At 42.3% G+C, this 12,594-nt stretch overlaps 1 protein-coding gene across 1 annotated transcript in view; it reads left to right on the forward strand.

Annotated features, from left to right (window-relative positions):
• Positions 1-459: 459 nt before the first annotated feature.
• Positions 460-12,594, forward strand: part of LOC109486865 (prolactin-releasing peptide receptor-like) — a 31,140-nt gene continuing 19,005 nt past the window's right edge. The window contains exon 1 of the mRNA XM_019790774.1: positions 460-528. The gene's annotated coding sequence lies outside the window, so the exon portion shown is untranslated. The remainder of the gene's footprint in view (positions 529-12,594) is intronic.

Below are 12,594 nucleotides of genomic sequence, written 5' to 3' on the forward strand. Positions count from 1 at the left end.
TCGTATACAACCAAGGTTGGGAGCACAGTCTGACCAGTTTTAGGACACACGTATGTTTCGAGAAGACCTTTGATGAGACTTAAGTTTGACACAGCCGACCTTGCTCCCAACCTCCCAACATTTGTCGTCCTTGGAAGGTCGGGAGGCCAGGGTCTGCTATGTGCGACAGGGGCGTTTCTGAAGAGCCCTAACAAGAACACATGATCCCGGCGGATTCTAAGTAGCCATGGGCCGTCGCAAAATCAATGGTATTGAGGAAACAGCATGAAATACAACGTGCCATATCCATCGCTGCCCAAAGTAACTTTGAAAGTGACGTATCCAACATTTGTCGTAATGTTTGTACTCTCGAACCCAATCAGTTCGTTTGACCGCGCCTAGGCTAATTGGTCTGAGCAAGTGCCGTCCTTTGTGGTCACGTGATCTTCCCAAGGTTAAAAGATTTGACTCGTGCCCATCGTACTGTGGCAACTGTCGAGCATCACACCGCACAGCTTTGGTTGACAATGCCGACCTTATATACTGAAGGTAAGGTGTGGTTATTTTAAGTACTAGTGCACGGATGAATGATGCCACTGTTCATAAATTATGCTCATGCTTGATCGTATGTAAACCCATGGAGACCATATGGTAAACCTTTACATCTGGTCCGATGACCTCCGGCAAGACCGTCAGAAACATTCATCCAGACCGCGAGAGTTAACCTTGTTACTGCAGCTGGTTCCTTCATGTCTGCCGCTATATGCTAGTAGCCGCCACTGTCGGCGCGCACTGTTGGCGCTGACATGACTGGTGTTATGGCACCCTTTCTACTAGACGGCGAACGCCGAACGGCCGCTGAGCAACCAAAATTAGATTTGAATGATCCTTTGTTTCATAATTGGAATATGATGAACGGTGCAGACGCAAAAGTCCAGTATAAAAGACAAAAAGACAAAACACACACAACGTGTGATCTGTCAAATTTGGTCAAATGTCGCAGCCTCTTGTATAAGGATGTTCAAAAGACAGCAAAACGTAGTAAAAAGGCGTTCTTTGTCTATGAAATTCGTTGAGAAAAATATTAGATATTCGGACACATAGCGACGTCAGCCTCTAGTGAACAGGGGGCGAGTCATCAATGACAACCGAGTAAAATTAATGAGCTGTATGTTTTGAAAACGGAGATTCTTATTTCCTCTAGCTTTTTCCTAGATGCATCTTTTTCAAACTATCACAGTTATAAATATAGCTTTTACACCTTTGCATCCCTCAAACGCAAACGTTTTACTAAAAGATGTTGCCAGACGGTGTATTGCGTAAGGTAAAAATAACTATAGTGACTTCTAAAAACAGTTATTCTAAATGATGTTGATGATCCATGGTAGGATGCAGGACAGTAGATAGTGACAGCTTCTATTTTCTGCATGTAAATAAGCTGCTGTTTTCTGTGATTCGTATAACAAGTATCTAAAAATGGAGGGCAATTTAGTCTGTGACTGACACTATGGGCCCGGTCTCATCCGTCATCGATGGCAAAATGAGTGCATTTTGGGGACATTCCTGCATGTGTAGTAGAAAATATAGATGTTTTGCTACGGAAACTGCTGTCTTAGATCCTTGCCGACTGTTGGTTTTGTCACAGCCTGATTGAACAGTCTACGACATGAAAATGGGACGACAACATACGACGAATGTGACCGCGACGTAAACTCGTATATATCTCCAGTGAGGCCAGTTAACTCTCAGTCTCCACAGATATGCAAATACATCGAAACATAACGTGAGCTTTCTGTCAGTATAAATCCCGTCCCAAATGTGTGAGACGCCATTGTATCACGACTTCCATTTCCTGCATGTAAATCAATTAGTTCACGTCTGACAGTACTTAAGTGGTAAACAGTTGGCGCCTTAAGCTGCCTTCTTGCGAGGTGGATGACATTTCAGTACCACGGGAAAACACCATTTATATTCAAAACGTAACGGCAAACATCATTTAACAGCAAAGGAAAACCTCGTAGAGTGAGGTAACATACTCTGAATGATTTAGTCTGTAAATCGTTGCTTCATGTGACAATATTGACCCTGGTGAACCCAACTGATGGGTTTTGCTACACTGAGATTTATTTCATCCTATAGGAGAAATCACATTTTCAAGGGGAAATGGCCACCGCCGCGCAAGTGGCTATGGCTCGCCATCAACAGTCATAAACACAAGGAAATGTGCTGTAGTAAGTGAGCTGAGGGCATTGCACATGTCTTTCCACTTTGCACTTGTCTTTCCACTAGAGGCTGCGACCTCTGAGTGGCCGCTGAGCGACCAAAGATTTGACAGATCTCAACAAATTTCACAGATTTTGATCAAGTTTATTTTCTGTGTTTTGTTGTCTTTTAAATCATGCTATCACATCTTGCATCACTTTCCAATTATGAAATGGAGGGTAACACAAGTCGAATTTCGGTCGCTCAGCTCTCGCGTTCTTGTGGAAATGGAGCTTACTAACACAGTAACAAAACGGCAGAACGTTGTAAAAATGCACAACCCTGTTTGTGACCAATGACTCTTGTACTGGGGACGGACTGCTTTTCATGGCAGCCAGGGGCTGGATCCCGGGGAGCTTGCCGTTGATGGGGCTGGAGTGCAATGTTCTGGACCCAGGTCAGCACGAGAAGACATCAACTGTCCCAGTTCGGCCATGGGGCTGTAGATCTTACATCAACCCCCAGCAGGGCACACATTAACGTGCATATGTGTGTTGGCTCCATTAATCTGTTCTCCCCAAACACTTTGCCGTCGGCATAAGGCGTGGTCACATTCTTCATGGGACGTCGTGCGATTTTGATGCCGAATAACTTTTGAAATAAAAGCTGTGACAGAGGCAACCGTCAATCAGGATATAAGACCATCACAAGTCATCTGAATTTTGTACAACATATGCACGACTGGTGCAAGTTACGATCGTACTACGACTTTATGATGTTGTGACCAGGCTCTAACTTGCTTAAACTATATATCTAACAGTTGTGTCTTTATGTAGTGCGTTCCCACAGATATCTAAGAATAAGAGTAATCGCGGATATAAAACACTAATATATGGACTTGAATGGAACTCAGCTCGCAGTGAGACCCATTCAGAATATTCTTGGACCAATCAGTGCTGAAATAAACTAGCCCATAACAAGCTAACTGTCTAATAAGTTATGAACAATTGACGCCATGAGAGAAATAAAATCATTCACAGTTCTCTCACAACCGGAACATCAGGAAAACCTGGAGTAAATTAGCCAATAATGAAAACATGTTTGTTTCAACCTCCAGAGGGATATAGACATGATGAGAAAGATTACACATGCATGAACACACATGGCATGTCAGATAGACAGTTTCTCTATTATTCTATTCCCAAAAATAAGCGCCTCTAGGATAAACCACACGATGAACTACTACTGTGTTGTTGATATTTGAATGAATAACATATTCATAATAAACATAAAATTCCAATGTCTCTCCGCAGTGTCAAACATATTTCGTGTGCAAAGCAATAAACACATCAATTTCGCTACGTTCCCAAAATAGGGGGAAATGAAATCAGAATCCCATTTCCATTTTAATTATAATGCCTGGTTAATTACGGGTATTCGAGAGGGATTTGACTTTGAAAACAGATTAGTCGAGGTTTGATTAGTTTTGAAAACTAATCAGAGGAGGGGGGGCGTACATTGCCTCTAGCCACATGAATGATTGGCTTACCCTCTCCCAGTATCACGTTCTCAATTCATAGCAGGGATTTAATTACTTGTTAATTAGCTGTGGTGACGTATGTAGAGCCCCTGGCATGAAATAAAAAAGATATGACTGCTAATAGGAAATTAAAAGGATGTGACGACCATGATTGGTAGATATAGAGCTTGAGACATTCGACGTGACTGTGTATCAAGATTTTCGTAATGCTTTGACGCCATGGTTTAAAGACAGGCTTATCGTCTAATGCCCATTGCTCACAGGCGTCAGTATATCTTCCATTAACACGACGGAGTTATGGGGATTAAGCTCTAAATGGCGTTTTTTGCGTCGTCCTTAACTGTCATACCCAAGACAGGGTGGCTTTGTTTTTACCCTGACCAAGATATATTTGAAAAACATATTGCTACATTTTCATTATTACGTCTGAGTTCGGACGGCGTGGTACATGTCTGTGGGTTTGTGCGTATGTTTGTCGGAACAGAGCATGTTGATTAAATCTCACGTGGATGGGGAAGATTAACAGGCAGGATGACAGGAGATCAAAAGGCCTAGGACAGACCTACCGGGAGTAACAGTAATGATATATATATCAACAAGTAGAAATTCAGGAAGCTGAGAATTGCATGTGCCCCGTACAGTAACGTTTCTGTCCTAGACCCGATTATTTTATGTATGTCATGCAATCTCCTTGGGTGAACCCATAAAGTCTCCACTTTTTTTCCTGTTAAATGTTTATGTATTTTTGCGGGCTTTTAACTGCAGCACACCACGTACGCCGTAAGGCCAGGATACCCGGCCTGTGTCGATTTAACCATTTAATAGATGCATTTTAAAAATCATCCCGGAGCTATTTCAGGCTAGAAAAACACTCTGTACCGTAAGGAAGACTGCGTTGTTGGTAATTTCCGACCCAGGGGTTATTTTTTTCTGCCATGAGACGAGATGAGGTCTTTTGTACTGCCTTCGGTAAACATGTCGAGAGCAGACCTAACAACTTAGATCCGTACTTACGACAACTTAACATGGTGGACTGAACAAATTATTACCAAATTTGGACTCAATCGGCTTCCTCTGTCGTAAACAGTCTCCAAATTGGGCCCAAAAGTTTCAAGGAGAGAGGGATTTTCAAGGATATTGAACAGTAGCGCTACTCACAAGTGCAATTACCTGCTCGGGTGAAGAGCGGGTAATCCGGCACACGCGAAAGTTTTACACGAAAAGCGAAATAATGAGGATTCTCAGAGATACTCTCAGCTGCACGTGGTACAGATAATTTTTGTAACTCTTTTCAAAATCTAACCAAGGACGTTATATAAGTCCTTGATCTAACATATAACGAGATATGTGATTTTTAATAAGGGTCTATTAGCAAGCGAATCTGTCATCTGTTTTTTACAGCGTAGTTTGACGTTATATAGAATAGAAGTACTCTACGGATCTAATTATCTCCAAGCAGATCATATGGAGGCAAGGCAATGTTCATTGGCCATTGGCTAACGGATACTGTCTTGCCACCGAAGGGAATCTGCTTGGAGATTACTCGTACATGGATCCGTCAGAAACAAAAGCAGGCTTCAGACTAGAATGGCAACATTTGCGAGCAAATGCAGGATGTCATCTGCAGGTGGTCTCCATCTCCCTCTCTTCCCCCTCTTATTTTCTCTCATTAACTGACTTAAAACAATGTTTTCCTTCTGTGACGGAAGTAATAATACAACCATTTTACGACATGTATTCACTGCAGCTTTCGCTATCGTGTACAGCTGTACATGTATGCTGCATTCTACCCATGCAGATCTGTTATCCCATGTATGAATGTACCAAGCATATTTAACACAAAAATAACTACCACACCAAGGAGGTAACCTTCTTGCTTTAACCCCTCTCAATTCCTATGACATTCACTTCACCAGAGAGCATTATGCTAGTCGTGTTCGTAGTTCGTAGTCCTGACTGAAATAAAATAACTCATGGATCTCTCCATACGCCCAGACTATTCCCACAGCTAATATAAGACGTTCTGCCGATCCTTCACGCTGGATAGACAGCTGAAATCAGACCGACACGGCAGGACGATCAAGGGGCGGCGAGGCTGTTCCGGAGTTTCCTCACGTCCCTGTGGCATTCCGAAACTTCCGGATTTATTGGCGTTATTGTTTTCAGCGTGGGTTCAGTGGGACCATTCCGCCAGACATCACTCTAATAACGTCGCACGAGGTCTACAAAAGGTCGGCAGGTCTGGGTTCAATTCTCAATTGTTAACTTGAGTGATTGCTTCTGTGCTACCAATAGTGTTAACGTATGTATTTGTAAACTCCCTCCCACCACCAAGGTAACACACGGTATGTACAGCCGGATGCAGAACACAACGGAGGAGATAGAAGGGGATGTAAAGCGGTACAAATGTCATAGTCTGTGGATATCTGATCTGATGTATATCTTACTGAGGGGGGTAGGGTTGATTTCTTTCGTTTGAGGCATTTGCTAACACATTTACCAAGTACCGTTTTAATTTTGTTAAACTTGGAAACTTGGATTCAAACTTTTAATGAGTTCTCTACAAGAAGATTTAGAGATTTTTTTTATTCTATTCCTAGGTTGTCATGACAATTTTCGTGTTATGAAATTACAGTATACAAGAACATGCGTGCTTGACTTTAAGTGAGCGATGATAGTTTACCTATTGCACGACAATGGCTAGTGCTACGTTACTGCCAGCACACAGCAAGAACTTATTTCTTATTAAATCAACGATATGGGTACCTGGCTTTTCTCTCGTTATCCCCTGCATTTCCTTGAAAACATCACGATAATCCTACATGTCCCAGGAGGTAACGCACCTTGCGTACAAAGCCCACTGCATACCCTAAAAGAGTCACACAAAAGTCTGGTCTTACCCTTTGTTGATCCTATGCGCAATTACCACCGTACCCTGGGGTTAAATACCCGCGTATGTATTCACGGCCCCCCGACGTTAGACTTACTCAAATCCTCTGTTAAGTCTTACAGCCTGGCAGTGAGACCTTCTGACTATATTTACAGTCTCGGCTACAGTCTCGGCCTGAGCAGCACAGAAACAGTGACGAGGCAGCCCCTGATGTGGCGGTGTGATTACCAGGTGCATTGACGGGAAGCTGGCTTCCGTCTGTAGATTGCACCTCCCCCATGAACTCAATGAAAAGCGACCGGCAGGCCGATTTACATTTCAGTCGTTCATGAATAAACAAGGCTCAAACAAATAGACAAAATTTCAATAGGTATAGAAAATGTGATGTTCGTGAAGCTTCAAAAAGAATTACGCTTTTTTCCTAATCAAGGGCACTTGTATGAACTAACTAAGTAACCACCCGGCTTGATACAACTGCTTGCATTGCGTTACGAGACTTTTTTTGCAATTATCTTAAAGCATGACATGTCAAAAAACATTATATTGAAAAATTAAAATGCCAGCTCTCGGTGAGAAACAAAATCCGCCCATGACAGGATCTTGTTTGTCTTCACTAATCTTTCAACTCAAAGCAGATTCTTTGTGTTGAAAGGTGTTTCTGCTGATGGAATCCCCGCATCTCCTTCGTCAATATCTGTTATTTATGTTACATTTCAGATGGTTATTCAACATGAGTTAAACTAACTTTCCATAACACAGTTGAATAGTACTACATACAGGGTACTTTAGAATTCACATTTAAAGGATCGTTTCTTGTCCTTTTTTCTCTCCTTTATGGTTGTGCCAATTTTTATCTTGTCCTGCACGTTCTGTCTTTAATTTCTTGCAACAGGAGTGAAGGTATCTGCAGGGAGTTACTCAGGATACTGAGGAGAATTTCATGACTTTCTACAACAGTCACTGTTCATTACTTGTTGCGCACTATCCTATGTTTAACTGATATGTTCATCAACATTAATTAATCCTGGCTAGAACGTTCCCCTTGACGTAAGTGCCAGCCATAACGTCAAAACCCTTTTTCATGCTTCGGATACTCTGCCGTCACCGGAAAAGATGACTACGGCCCTGGTTGCATTTGTATTTAAATGAATACCATTTGTATTGCGAGGAATTGGTAAGAAAAGATTGCGTAGGTTTACGTATACTGACTGTCCTTGGTGCTGATACGTTTGTAGCTGCATCTCTAAGGTACATCGTGTGCTGGCGAGCTTAGTGCAACCATTATGCTTCCCAGGACATTTCACTTTCTTGAACCATTTTGTAAATTTAACTGAATAAAACGAAAGCAGCATTGATACTTTCATAGATCATGCTAGAGGTTAAATTGCAGTATGAAACAACAGATCTCTAACGAGGTCAATGAGCCGTTAACATTTTCCTGTCAGGAAAAAGGTCTCCCAGCAACCGCACCAGCGTGTCGTGCGTTTGTCCAAATTAGCACCCAAGGCGTTTCTTGTGGTCTCTCCGCTTATTAGCCTTTTGAATCCACAGACGTTTATAGTCTTTTCAATGTAGGAAGACTATCGGATACAAAAGAAAGGGTGAAGGTAACAAGAGCGTCGATGAAAGTCTAACATCCAGTAAATACTCAAGTAACTGGGTAGATTTTGAAGTACAAGGAATGTGTTTTGGGAGAAAAATACAATTAATGAAAATGACGCGGACAAGTTGCACATATGGAGCTAAGAGACGAGAATGCGACAAAACACTTAACCATCTTTCAAAGAATGTGCTAAGCACATTAAAGTATCATAATTATGAGATATTTTCTCGTAGTTGAAGCATCGATTGACGCACGGGCCTACAAATGATCGTGGCCCTAAGCCTGATGATCTTTGACACCTCAAAGAACAGTCTTGGCAGGTCAACAGTAGATGGATAGGAATCTCCAGGTAAATGCTTCTATATCCTCACATATTCGGGCCATATCCTACCCAGAAATGTTTCCACATTAAATCTTAATGGCAGGCTGACATGTGTCTCCGGTCGTTGTCTCCTTAAGTGCCAGGTTTAGGTTCTATCATATTACACCTGATTGAATCTACCACATGTCGCGTCCACGTGCCAAGGATAGTCTATTGTCATCCAGGAACTTCACAATGAAAGTACACTACAGAAACATGAAGACCGAGTGAGGTAAACTTGCCGGTAAACGCCGTATCATTAACAGTGCAGCTACAATCTTATCAGCCCCGCGGACAGCTTATAAATCTGCACACACTGTTCTTACCAGTTTACCCCCAATACAAGGGGTATAACTAATTCCGAATGCAAACAGGGTTGGAGAAATATTTCCTGATGATGGTAGAGTATCAGAGTCGTACAAAAAGGAGGCGTGAAAGGAGACACGGTCATTATCGCAGCTGTGTGTAATCAACATATGCTGTACAAGATGGAGTCTTAAAAGAGGGGTGTGAATTCAGGCTAGGGGAATACAAGGCCTGTCCCCCAGAGCACAAAAGACACACAAAGACAACATACAAGTGTTATCTGCAAAACGTTTGAAGGGGACCACTCAAGAATGGGACTGTTTAGAGATTGCTTATGTCCTTGACAAGGTCGCCCTTATCATCTGACGAGATGAAAAGATGCTTACTGAAGTTCATCATCACGCTTTGATCCAGTAAAGACCGGCATTTTCCATGGTGTGATCCTTGACATCGCAGCATATTTAAACTTTTGCGCTCGTACACATGCAAAATATCCTGGCAATTTGAAAATGCCACAACCCGTATTGCTTTATCATATTATCATATAACGTTTTCGCGTAAAGTGCACCTGTTTAGGATCTTTGATGTACGGAAACAAAGTGATAAGTGAAGCTAATCAAATCTGGGATAGTTCTTATCGAGCGCTTCGGGCATAAACAAAAGCTGTATCAAAAGATAACGATCAAACATCAAGAAGAAAGCCATACAAAATGAATCAAGCTACTGGATAGATTCTCTAAAAAGTCACAAAGAACAAAGTGTTGAAGCTCAGATGTATCCGTGCGCTAGCAAAGTGAATTTCGGTGGCGTTTTGATACGGTAGATGCAAAACAGGAAGAGCCTGAGGACCACTTAGGCCCGGAGTACACCTGTTCAGCAGATGGCGCTCTGGTTATATAAAGTGTGACGATCTTTGCACGCGCTCTTAGCACCATCACGATCTGTCTTGCAGGCGTAGCCATACTTACTATGAACCCGGCTATCGGCGTGGTCACATTAGTCTTAGATTGTCGTACGATTTTGATGCCGTAGAGTTTTCAAGTAGACTATAACAAAGCCAAGCGCTGACAAGAACCTAAAATAGCTCTTTTCCTTTACAAGAAAGCGTGTAGTTGCAGGAAACGTGCGGTGACTGTCTGAAGAATGCCTTTAGGTTGCGATCGTACGACTTATGTGAGCACATGTATGTAGCCGGAGCCTATGCAAGAGAACAAATCATCTTCAAATGAAACTTTCGTGGAACCTTCTGTAGACTGACCAGTTGATGAGAATACCACCTGATGATAAGCTCTGATAGTCTGGTGAGTCAAGACTTTAATGACTTACAGATTTGTAATTAATATTGCTGTCTTTCTCATCCTATCTTCTCACATGGTTTTGAATGAATGACTTGGAAAGATAGCAAACATTACTTTTTTTAAACTTACAAAAGATGACGTCCCTGAATAATATCACAACACCATCGCTACGGTTTTAGAAACATGTCTTTCCGTAAAAATATAGTGTAACACCATGGAGTCGTTATGTCTAGACGTATGTCGCATTGTCTGAAAGCTTGGATATGAAAGGTGCGTATGTGTCAAATATCGGCCGCCTTAAAAGCCATAGTGCTGATTGTAAAGTGTGACATGGTCGCCCACGTACCGCAGGTGTTAAGCTAAACATGGCGTCATAATCCCACTTGTGCACCAGGAACCAGTGATAACGACGAACATATTCAGTCTAAAATCCCAATGGATGGTTTCAACTTTCGTACCAAACGTTGGTTATCAGATCGCCGATACGTTAGAGTTGAAACATGATAAGATCTTGAAAGCATTGTTTTGCTTCTTCATAGCATGGCTGTAAGACAACTGCAGCGAAATAGTTTCGTTCACATTCCGGACTGCACTAAAGGAGAGAAGACGGCGATGGCTTTTGATAGAATCTGGGCCGGCACAAGTGGGGCTGTGCTAGCCTGGTAGCCATATCGATCGTAGGCGCCCCCGTACCTCTACGGTGCCGGGAGTGTTGCCCTTCCGCCCAAGCCCATTAGCGCACGCCAGGAGTTTTCACAGGGTCGGTTTCAAATTACTTCGCCCAGAGGTTTACAGCATGGAAAGATAGGCTTCCAAAAAGAAAAACAGCCCTAAGCCGAGCTGTGGAGAATGGTTACCAGCCTAGCTTTTGGTAAGCGTATTATCGTCTGTTTGGCAAATTCCTTGCACCTACGCCGAACGATGTGTATAGTCAAAAATCAAGTGTATTTGCTCCGACGTTTTAGTGCGGATAAAGCGCTAAGAGCTTTGGTTACTTACATGACTGTTAGTACTTAGGTGATTTCCTGGGATTCCTTGTATATCTAAAGGTTCACTCTTGGGGAAGATTGCGTCCGGTACTCTCAGCGGCTTTTTACTCAAAGTTCTAGGACGGAAGTAATGAATGGAAAATAAGATAAGAAAGGGTCGACCCTTGGCTTGTACATACATCTGGGAAGGCCTACTTCGTGTACGTAAGTCTCAAACACCTCCATTATTTGTAGCAGGTCTGAGGTAACAAAATGGCAGGCTTTTAAGTGGGACATGTAGCCCTATGGCCCTAGAGCCCTAGTGGCATATCAGAAATTTGTACAAATCATAGCATTTTAGGTAAGTCAAGGCTGGACATCGAGGTAAAAAGATACCGAATCAAGTAACAGTTACGCAATCAGCTGGATATCAAAATCACCTAAAAACATTAGTTTTGTTTGAGTAACTGTTACTTTGGCATGGCTTTTTAGATTTTCTGAGCCTGTATTACACGCCACAGTCTCTCGATGTCGGGGGCTAATTGGGCCTCCTCCACCAGAGAAGCCTGAAAGGGTTAGTAAAAGGTCGGGGGAAGGCAGAATAGTACTTTCTGGCACAAACCATTTAGAGGGTGGCAAAACGATCAGGAATATTAAATATAGATACGTATAAGTGCATATCAACATTTTGCCGCACAATGCCGGTAAGACTAAGAGGTCGCTGATCCAGATTTCATGACAATCACTAGAGCAGGTTGACAGAAAGGCCACATTTCACGTCACACACACGGATGAAAGTCTGGCTCCTAGCGTCTCTAAGTCTGGACTAAGTACGTTCCACTTTTGTAGGACAAGGACGGAATACATGGAAAAACAACATTATAACATTCATATTTAACCCGCTTCTTTATTCATGCGATAGTTGTACGCCCTAACTTGTATTCAGTAGTTGTTTGTCAAAAGCATTAGCTTAAAATAGTACTTTAACAGTTGGCAGTTCTAAAGTTTTCTCATACCTTGGTGGGAATCCCCGGGAGATGAAAAAAACAAAATGCCCTATTTTACGAGTCATTTATAATAATTTGTGTAGGGAGAACCCCATTATTACCCGTCACCTTGACTTATCAGATAAACGCCGTGGAAATGAGAAATTAGTATATTCACCCCACGTAAATTAGTATATTTGACCCCGTAAATTAGTATGTTCGACCCCGTTAATTAGTATATTTCACCCCGTTAATTAGTATATTCGACCCCGTAATTGCACCATAGCGGATATAAGCCTATACCAGACTTCGGGAAGCCGCTAGAAAGAGTAGAAATTGGCCAAATAGACAGATGATATGCCAGGAGAGTTGGGCGAGGTTGAAAGAACAGTTTCCCGCTCCCGAACTGTATTCTTAGTCTTAGCTCGTGTACACACACGTCTCTCACAAGGGTGTTTCTT

Source organism: Branchiostoma belcheri, unplaced genomic scaffold (genome assembly GCF_001625305.1).
Source record: "Branchiostoma belcheri isolate BF01 breed outbred unplaced genomic scaffold, Haploidv18h27 scaffold83, whole genome shotgun sequence".
NCBI classification, from domain to species: domain Eukaryota; kingdom Metazoa; phylum Chordata; class Leptocardii; order Amphioxiformes; family Branchiostomatidae; genus Branchiostoma; species Branchiostoma belcheri.